Genomic DNA, 10,238 nt, shown 5'->3' on the forward strand with positions numbered 1-10,238 from the left:
ATAGACTGGAAGGACAGTGATGGAGGCAGGGACTAGTAGCTATTATCATTAACAGCAGTAGTAATAACCAGCATTTATTGAGTATCAAATGCATACCAGGCCCTAGAGCCTCTTACAGGCACAGCCATCCTCAATCCTCACGAGAGCCCCATAGGGACAGTCCTGCTGTCCCTGCTGTCACGTCGGCTTTGCCGAGACGTGCAGTGATTTGCCCAAAGACTCCTGCTTTGGCCGGATGACCAGACTTCCCTGTTTGCCCAGGATGGTCCCAGCATAATCATTTTATTTTATTTTTTTACGGTTTTATTAAAATTTTTTAAAAAATATTTATTTATTTATTTATTTATTTATTTGAGAAAGAGAGAGAGAGTGGAGAGGGGGCAGAGGGAGAGAGAGAATCTCAAGCCGACTCCATGCTGAGCACGGAGCCTGACACGGGGCCTGATCCCAGGACCCTGATCCCGTGACCTGAGCTGAAATCAAGAGTTGGACACTTAACCACCTGAGCCACCCAGTAACTTAAAAGATGTTACTTTTAAGCGATCTCTATACCCAGCGAACATAGGGCTCAAACTTACAACCTTGAGATCAGGAGTTGCGCGCTCCACCGACTGACCCAGCCAGGCGCCCCCCAGCGTAATTATTAATAGCACTTCCTTTCACTCTCAAAGGTGACCTGGTTAGAGAATAAATTATTTGTCACTCTAGCCAGAGGATCTGCAGAACAGCTGGCTGTCAAAGGCCCTGAACCTAAAACTTGGCCCATCGGCTTCCCAGACATCATGTGACTGGGGGGGGCCAAGGCACTTAGCTCCCCTGAGCCTCAAGGTTCTTGTCTATAAAATGGGTGTAATACCAGGGTGGATATTTGCTATTTGTTGCCAGCCCCAGGGATCGCTGAAAAAGCAGTCTTAATGGGGATGGTTACAGCCTGCCACACACTCCCTCCATCCTCTCCAGCTCCGGGCTGGGGGCAGGGAACCAGTGGCTGAGAACCTTCCTACCGTGTGCCAGGCACCTTGTCTCCATGAGCTCCTGGCGAGGCAGTCTGTGAGTCAGGAATTCTTTGCCCCATTTTACAGATAGGTAAACGGAGGCTAAGAGCAGCTCTCTCCCTTCATTCAAAGTCTCTGTCCAGATAGAGGTACCTGTCCATGTAGGCTGTGTTCCTGTTCCTTGCTCCACTCCTGATTTAAGGATCCAACTCAGTTTTTCCCTCTGGAAAATGGGTGGAATGGAGGTGTCTTGGCACCCTTGTGAAGGATGCAGGGATGGGCAGTCCCCATTTCCTGTGCTTTTTTCCTCCACCAGTTTCTCGCGGTCCCTTTCCTTTACCTGTGGAGGGGCCGTCTGTGTCCAGGAGTGCAGGGGTTAACCCCGGGGAGCTGTAGAGTGCAGAACAAATGCCTCCCAGCTAGGGACCGGGAGCTGCTGGGGGTGGGGGGACACGGGGGACTGGCTGCCTACATTGCAGGAGCTCCTAGCTCCTCCTCTGTCCTGGGGGAGCTGGGGCACTTGGGCCTAACCACAGAGCTCAGCGGCCCCCTCAACTCACCCCTGCAGACTGGGTGGGCTGAGGCTTAGGGCTTATGGGAAGGGGGCAGTTTCTGGGCAGGGAGCCCTCTACGGAGCTAGAGCAGGGGCGCAGCTAGAGAGGGGCACGTCCCGCTTGAGGACTCAAGAATGCCAGTGGCTGCCCACCCGGCTCCAGTGAGGTTTGGAGCGGGATCCCTGAGCGGAGCGAGTTGGCTTGGCCGCATCTATCAGCCCTCATCCCAGCCTCTCCCTAAGGAGCATAGCATGGACCCTTTCCATCCCAAAGTCTGGCTGGGCTTCGGGTCCGTTGATTGATCTTCCCAGTACTCTCTCTCCTGAGTGGCCAGTGGTCCATCCACCTCCGGATGCAACTACCATTCCATCCTCCTACTTTCTACCCACACTCCTATCTATCCATCTACTTCCCCTCCATCCATTGACCCACCTACTTACCCATTCGTTGCCCTACTCCCTACACCCATCCACTCCTAACCACTTACCCACTCTCAGTTGACCCACTGCCTAAACCCCTGTCCATTCATTCATCTACCCTTCCACCCATCTGCCCATCTACTCACCAGTGCATCCTTCCACCCCGATCCATTTATATACCTTTATATCCGCCCAGCCGTTCTGCCCATGCAACACCCACACCAAACCCATCTACCCACCCACCTGCCCTTCCATGCAGTCACTCATTCTTTTCCCTGTCCGTCCTGTGCAGCTCTTACCTCAACTCACACCTGGCCTCTGCTGACCAGCACGGGTCTCTGAGCGTGTCTTCGTTTTTCCCACATTCGTGGACCTCGCTCACCTTCATCAGTGGGTCACCGCGGGGCAAAATATCCTTGACGGCTGCTTTGAAATGTCGCCTCCTCCTGGAGGTCCTCCTTCAGAGCGGGCCTCTCCTCTGTACCTGGTCCATCTTCCATATTGGCGTCTGTTAGCCTGTGAGGTCTCCCAGGATATGGTGATGGCTGTACCCCCAGCACATTTGGGGGATGCATGGCTACAGCCAGCATAGGAAGGGGGTCCTTGTCCCTTGAACTGGACTGCCCCCACCATAAGGGCAGGCGCTCTCCTCCTGGGCCACTCCAGGGAGAGTCCCCACAGGCCAGACTCCTGGCAGGGGCTCAGACCTACCTTGTTGGGGGAAGGGGACAGCACTGGGTTCCTGGGGAAGTTTCTGGGGTGGATTAGGTAGTCAGCTAGGGAAGACGGGCAATGGGGACAAGGGGGCCATCCCCCATGCTCTCACCCATACAGCCCAGCGTGTATTTGCAAGTCAGACACGCCCGAATCCAAATCCCGGCTTTGTCTCTCACTAGCAGAGTGACCTTGGACAAGCCACTTTCTTGCCTGGGCCTCACCTGCGTTGTCTGTGATGAACCATAACATTCACTGCCTGACCTGTAGAGGAAGGAGAGCTACGATTGTTCCTATTGTTACCATTTTCATCCCCCTCCCCCCCCCCAGCCACCGGAAGACAATTTCATTTAACACATTTTAAGTAAGTTCCTGCTGCGGGTCAGGCCCTGGGCTGGGGTACCCTGTGAAGAGGCTGCAGTGAGTAAGGAGTGTCATTCCTACTCTCCAGAGACTTCTGGTCTGGTAGGGAAGACACAGGCCAAGATACTGGTGAGGATGAAGGGTCCAAACAGTGGTAGAAGGGGCCAGGGAGCCAGAGGACTGACTGAGGAGGTCCAGGGAGGCTTCCTGGAGGAGGTGGTATTGGAGCTGGGCCTTGTATCTTGGGGAATCATCGCCCATAGGTGAGCTGGGGAGAGAACAGAGCTCAGGAGGGTAGAGGATGAGCTAGGAAGGGTCTAGTATGGAGGATGGGAGAGAGGCCTTGAGTGCCAGGCCCTCTGTGGGCCGCTGCTCTGCCCCCAGTGGTGGCTGCCCTCAGGAGTGGGGTGCTTTGGGGGGTGCCTGGGTAGCGCAGTCATTAAGCGTCTGCCTTCGGCTCAGGGCGTGATCCCGGCGTTCCAGGATCGAGTCCCACATCGGGCTTCTCCGCTGGGAGCCTGCTTCTTCCTCTCCCACTTCCCCTGCTGTGCTCTCTCGATGGCTGTCTCTCTCTGTCAAATAAATAAATAAAATCTTAAAAAAAAAAAAAAAAAGGAGTGGTGTGCTTTGGGATCCTGGTTGGGGTTTCCTCATTAATAGACCAGACAGCAAGGTAGCCCCGAGTTTTTCTCCCCTGGCTGACTTTGAGGACAGGAATGTGCTCTGAGGGAGCCAAGGGATGGAGACCCTTCTGGAAGGGCACTTCAGCTCTCTCATTCCTTCCTCTTTACAGCAGAGCCCCAAGAGTCAACACTGGTTGTGGAGTGTCAGGGCCTCAGAGGGCTGTGGAGGCACTGAGGCCCAGAGAGGGCAGGCCTTGTCAGGGCTGCACAGTCAGTCCGCAGCAGAGCTGGGAGTCCCCTGCAGCCACACTCCCATGGCTGCCTTTGGCGTGGGTAAGCGTCTGTTGAGTGCCTACTGTGTGCCAGCTCCCAGCCCAATTTGATGAAACAGACAGGCTCACAGACAGTTAAGGCTCTGACAGAGCACAGAGCACAGACTTGGCAGGGGTCCCAGGAAGGCTTCCTGGAGGAGGTGTGAAGCTGTGCAAAGCAGAAGGCATGCAAGCCAGGCTGAGTACACTAAGTGTGCGTGTCTGGCACGAGTGTGTGCCCCATGGGGAGTTGGCTGGAGTGACGACTGAGTGATGAGGGACATCAGGGCCCCTGGCGGGGGGCCTCAGGGCCAGGTGATGGCAGATTAGTCCCTGGCTGTCCTGCCCAGCTGTTTTCTGGGGGTGATGCCTGGGTGTGAGGGGCTTGTTCGGAGCAGCGGGGTCAGGATGGGAGTTAATCCCAGGGGTATTTTGGAGGGCGTGGCCGCGAGGCCCAGAGGGAAAGCAGGGCTCCTGGAGGCAGGCAGCTGTCAGGGCCGGAAACGCCTCTGGAATTCCAGGCTCTGGGAAAAGGGCTGGCCATGTGGAAGAGTTTTCTCAGCTGGACCCTTCCAGGCCAACTCAGCTCTGATTCCTTGTTCACTGCTCTGCAGGGAAATGGGGGCGGGGAACGTGCCCCCCCCCCCGCCCCCCGCCGCCCGACCCTGCCAGGCTCCCTTTCTCTTGGAGAACAGGACAAGAAGTTGGACGGGGGCTAGGAAGGATGTAGGGTCAGTTCCTCCGGCCCCACCCCTGAGGAGGACAGTCAGATGGATGGATGGAGGCGGGAGTGGGGGTCTGAGGTGCCTGTGGCTGCAGGAGGTGGGGAGGGGCAGCTGAAGGGTCCGGACCAGGTGACCCGGTTGTCCCAGGGGTGATGGAGCCAGGTTCTCCAGAGCTGGCCCAGGCGTCCAGGAGCCTGGATGGAAGGGCAGTGAGGAGGGGTCCTCCAGGAGATCTTTGTTCTCAACGTGGTGGGGGGGGGATGTGGAGAGAGGAGGGGCAAGGGGGACAGGAAAAGTATTTGAGGAGCAGAAACAATGGCCTATTCTCTGCCGTCCAGCCTGGCCTGAGAGATAGGCCCGTGGGCTGGAGGCCAGCGCTGCCTTGGCCTGACCATCTCCAGCATCACCTCCCTCCCCCCACCTCGCCCAGCCCTTGGGGCTTCACGTGGCCCCATCTAGATGGGACTGGGGGCTCCTTTCTCATCCTACATGCTCATTCCTGGATGTATGGGTCCATCTGTTTTCTTCTAACAAAAGCCGGCCAGCTTGGGTCCATGAAGGGCTTTCACAGACATAGCCTCTTACAGACTACGGAAAGCAACTTTCCCCTGGCACCTGCCTGTTCCTGGTGGAGCTGGGGCTCGAACCCGGCGTTCCCGGCTCCGAGTCTTGGGTTCGCCCAATGATCCTCCCCCCCCTCCCCCCGCCACTGCTTCTCAGCTCCGGGTTTCCTCCCCCCTCTCCTAGACTGCTGACAAGAGGAAGAGTATCAAAAGCCGGGGGGCATTAATGAAGCACCTCCCAAGGGTCAGGTGTTTTACTTGGGTTTGCTCTAATCCTCACACCGCCATTATACAGACGAGGAAACTGAGGCCAAGGAGGTAAAGTTACTCCCTCAACCTCTCACAGCTCCGAAGGGGTCCCACGGGATTCAAGCCCAGGCCTGTGGCGTCCCCGGTGCCCAGCTGCCTTGAGGGCAAAGGCTCTGAGGCCACCAAGGGACCCTGTTCTGTCAGTCTCCATGTGTGGGATGGAAACTCACATGCCACACACGGATCCTTCTGGGGCTGGACTCGCTCAGAAGCATCCCTGACTGCGGGGTGCGGCCTCTACATTTTTGGTGACTGGGAGTTCACCCCGCAAGGACAGCTCTGCCAGTCAAGAATTTCTCCCTGAAACGGAGCCAAAATCGACTCCCCATTACCCCTGCTCACTGGTCCTCCTTTCGCCTCCTGGTGCTGCACACAGAGGCCCCCAGGGGTTCCCCCTTTCCAAATGTCTGCCCAGGAGTCAGAAGAAATGGCTCCCATTAGTCTCAGCTGTGGATCTTGGGCCGGTTCCTTCGCCTCGCAGTGCCTCAGTTTTCTCTTCTGTAAAATGGGAATAATAATGCCTGTGATCAAGAAAGATGCCTGGGAAGGGAGCTCTGCACACACACAGGCTGGGGGTGTGGGTCACGATGATTGCAGATATTCGGGCTTCTTGTACTTTTCTGCGTTGTTTCCCGGACTCTGTTGTCACATCACAGCAAGAGCTCATTAAGCACCTACTTGGCCCTGGCCACAGGGCACAGCTCTCGCCTTTGGACTCAGGAGCGCCCCCTCCAGCTCGCAGAGGGGAGACACAGTGGCTTGCAGTTTTCTGTGCAGAATAACCTTTATTAATGGACAAAGACTCCAGCAACAGCCTCAAGGGCAAGTAGAGGGTCTCCCGGTTGAGAAAACTGACCCAGAGAGGTGGAGCGACCTACCTGAAGTCTCCCAGCACCTGTCTGCAGGGGAACTGGCCAAGTGATTCTCACCAGGCCACCTCCTGTCAGACCTGCAGGGGTTAACTGGGTTGGCTGGTGCCCAGACCAGGAGGAGGGCGGGTGGCCCGGAGAGTGAGGGGTGGGGTATGGGCAGCCCCCTCTAGGTCTCTGACTCCACCTCGGTGGGCAGCCTGAGCCCCTGCCAGTCTCTTGTTGACTCAGCCAGCGTCTCTTCTGCCAAAGCCTGCTGGCCAGAGCTCCCACGGGGAGGGTCAGGCCACATTCTTCTCTGGCGAGAGCCTGGGGGGAGGCTGGTACCTCCTGGTGGAGTCTGTGTGCTGGTTTGCGGGTGCCAGCATAGATGCTGGGGTAAGGTAGGGAAATGCTTTCGGTGGCGGGGGGGGGGCTCCAGGGGAGGTCCCAAGGGACTACTGCCGGGTGAATGGACTCGCCTGGGAACCAGGCCACTTGGGCACATGGCTCCGTTTTGCCCTTAATGAGCTAGGTGATCTCAGCAAGCCACCACCAGCATCTCGTGCCCACCCCCGGTCTCGGTTTCCCTGTCCATCAAATGGATCCAGCGATAATAAGCCCTGCCTGCCCTACCTCATAGCTGTTGGGAGGATCAAAGGAGAAAACGGGTTGGGCCAGAGTGAACACCCTTTGTAGTCCAAGGGCCCACGCGCATCGGCTGGCTGGGCAGCCTGGCCGTCTCTAGGTGGAGCAAATGAAGGGGAAGGGATGCAGGGACCGCCCTCAGCGGTGGACATTCCCGTCTCCCCCCTGACTTGACATAATGACAACAACGAGAAAGCTTGGAAGGCCAAGGGCGCAGCCCCCAAGAGTTTACAAAGTCCTTCCCCACAAAGCATCTGAGGCTCTCCCCTCTAGCAAAGTCCTTCCCCACAAAGCATCTGAGGCTCTCCCCTCTAGCCCTGCCTCAGGGCCTTTTCACCGCTTCTTCCTCTGCCCTAGTGCTCTTCCCCAAGGTGAGCGAAAGTTGGCCTTCTGAGCCCCGATTCACCTCTAAAGCCTACTAGACCACCCATGTTAATGAACTTCTGCTCCACCCCTGGCCTCACCGTCACTCTCCCTCCCATGCCTCTGCTCCATGTCTTAAGAGACGATCATGACCTTGCTCATACAGACCCCCCACTCAGGACATTACGCTCCATGAGGGCAGGCACCACCACTGCCTTGGTCACTGCCGCGCGTGGAGAAGCATAGCCTTCTGTGGTAGCTCGCACTGTCCTGTCTTACTGGAGGGGCCCGAGACTCAGAGAGGCCAAATGACTTGCCCAAGGCCACACGGCCTGGGAGGAGCTGGGGGTCCTTTCCAGAGCTGCTTCGCAACTGTACCACCTGCTTCCTGGCGAGGCCCCACCTGTCACCCCCCCAAGGTCGAGCCTGTTGGTCCTTCCTTACACACAGTAGGTGCTGTGCACGTAGCTGGTGGAATGTGGGGACACAAAGGTTTGCTGTACAGAATACGCTATGGGATTTAACATGCTTGTCCAGTGGCTGCCCTAGGGACCCTCCGGGCTAACACCTCGGGCCCAGTGTGGGGGCATCCCAGGGGCCTCCTTACCCTGCCCAGCGGGCTGGCTGGCCTCGCTGTCCTCCCAGAATTGTCCCAGCAGCTGCGGGGTGGCCGGATGCCCCACCCCCAGTGCCTCTGGGCCCTGAGCCCAGGCCTCAGGCGGATCTGCGGCTGGCACTGCTCCTTCGGTTTGGGGTGGGAACACCACAGGGATTTTAAAAATAAAGGGCCTTGAGACAGTGGCCTGGCCCAGCCAGCCGTGGGGTGGGGTGGGGGCCAGACAGGGACAATGGGATGCTGAGTCTTGGGGGCCGTCCACCCACAGGGAGCAGCCAGGGGAGCCCCTTTCTCCCAGCCCCTCCAGTAGGGCTGCTCCCCCAAGAACACTCCCTCCTCGCCTATCATAAACGTAGGTCTCACATACTTACGGAGCACCTACTATGTGCTAGGCTTCAGTGAGAGCGGGGTGGGGAGGCCCAGCCCCTGTCTTCCCAAACTTGCTACTTGCCCCAGAGCGGCCCCTCTCCTCCCTACCCAGCCGCAGGCCACGTTATTTCTTGAGCACCTACTATGTGCCAGGCTTGCTCTGGCCTCTCCCCTCTCAGCCTCACTGTGCTTGTCTCCTCTGCTCTCCCACTCCCGCAGGCCTCTCGCCATCTCAGACCATTTCTGTCTCCCTCTCTCTCCTCTGGCCCAGCTAACAGGAAGCAGCCGGAGAGGTCAAGGGCCGCCAGGCCTCCAGAGCCCAGCGTCTGCACACACAGGGGCCTGTCTGCCACGGTGGGGGGGACTTCCTGTTTATGAGAATCACAAGGACCCCTGGGGCGGTGCCTTGGACAGGACTCTGGGGCAGCCCCTCTAGTCCAGACCTCAGTCCCTCCCTGAGAGGCCCCACCAGAAGGGAGGAGGAATGAGGAGTCTTTGGAACGGCCAGGAATGTGGGAGTCGAATGTCCAGAATGTCCGCAGGAAGCATCCCCGGCTCCAGGGCCCAGCCCCCACCAGTCTGGGCGTCCCGCCCCATTCTCTGCCCCCACCCCAGGGCCCTCCCTTGCTTGGATAGGGCAGGGCTGTGGGAGCTGGGAGAGAGGAGGCCAGACCCCATCCTGCCCCGCTGGGGCCACAGGACTTCAGCTCTGGCTTGGCCGGGCTCTGGCAGCCACAGTCTCTCATCTGTGGGCAAGGGCCAGGGGCCAGCAACTCCGTCAGCCTCGTTCCTGCACCGTCTCGGGAGGATGGGGCAGGGGCTGCCTGGGGGCTCGGGACCACTGGAGAGATCATGGACCAAGATGTCACACCTCAAGGAATCCCTCCGTGTTCCAAACCCCAGGCCCAAGCACGGTGGTGGGGGTGGGGTGGGGGGAGTGCAGACGGATTGGTGGGGCTGGCAAAGTTGCCCCTCAGGAAGCAAACAGCTCTGCGCTCTGCCCCCTCCAGTCAGTCCCGGCCAATCTGTGCTGTGGTTGCCCAACAGGTATTGACCCAGGGCCTGAGGGTCATGGCCAGTGGAAGAGGCAGGGCAGGGAGACTGGCCCTGTCCCTCTTCCCCTACCTGGCCTAGAAGGAGGTGAATGAAACCTGTCCCCTGTCTCTGCCCCGCCCCCCGGCTTCGAGTACCTAGAGATAGATCCTTAGAGGGCGGTGGGGGCACTGAGGAGCCAGCTAACCCAGAGCGGCAGTCAGGGAGGGCTTCCTGGAGGAGGCTGCCCTCTCAACATGGAAGCTTATACTCAGGGAAGGGGGGGCCTGGCCCGGGGAAACAGCCTGGTCAAAGGCACTACACTTCTAGAGAAAATGCTAGCCACATGATGGGGCTAGAGAAAGGAGCAGGTGAGGGAGTGAGGGGAGAGAGGATGGGGTGAGGGAGGCCCAAGCCTGGACTTGCCTTGGCTCTGGAGCGTCCTCTTTTGCCCTGGGCCAGGAGGCAGAGGGGAGTCCAGTAAAGGAACCAGTGGGATTTGGTGTGGCTCCTTGGCCATAGTGGAGGTCCTGGGGACTGGCACTGGGACCTTGGCCTCTAGGTCTGTGAAGCTGCCTGGAGAAGACTGCAGGCTCCTGAGAGACCTGCCCCAGACCATCTAGGCACGTCCCAGAGGAGACGCGGCTGCTGGCACAGGCCGCACTGGGATGGCGAATAGAGTCCTGGCTCGGCCAAGTTCCAGCTATGTGATCTTGGGCAAGTTATTAACTTCCCTGGCCTCAGTTTCTGCCTCTGTAAAATGGGGCTGAAGAGAGAACCCGCCTC

This window comes from Ursus arctos, unplaced genomic scaffold, assembly GCF_023065955.2.
Source record: "Ursus arctos isolate Adak ecotype North America unplaced genomic scaffold, UrsArc2.0 scaffold_21, whole genome shotgun sequence".
Classification (NCBI taxonomy): Eukaryota; Metazoa; Chordata; class Mammalia; order Carnivora; family Ursidae; genus Ursus; species Ursus arctos.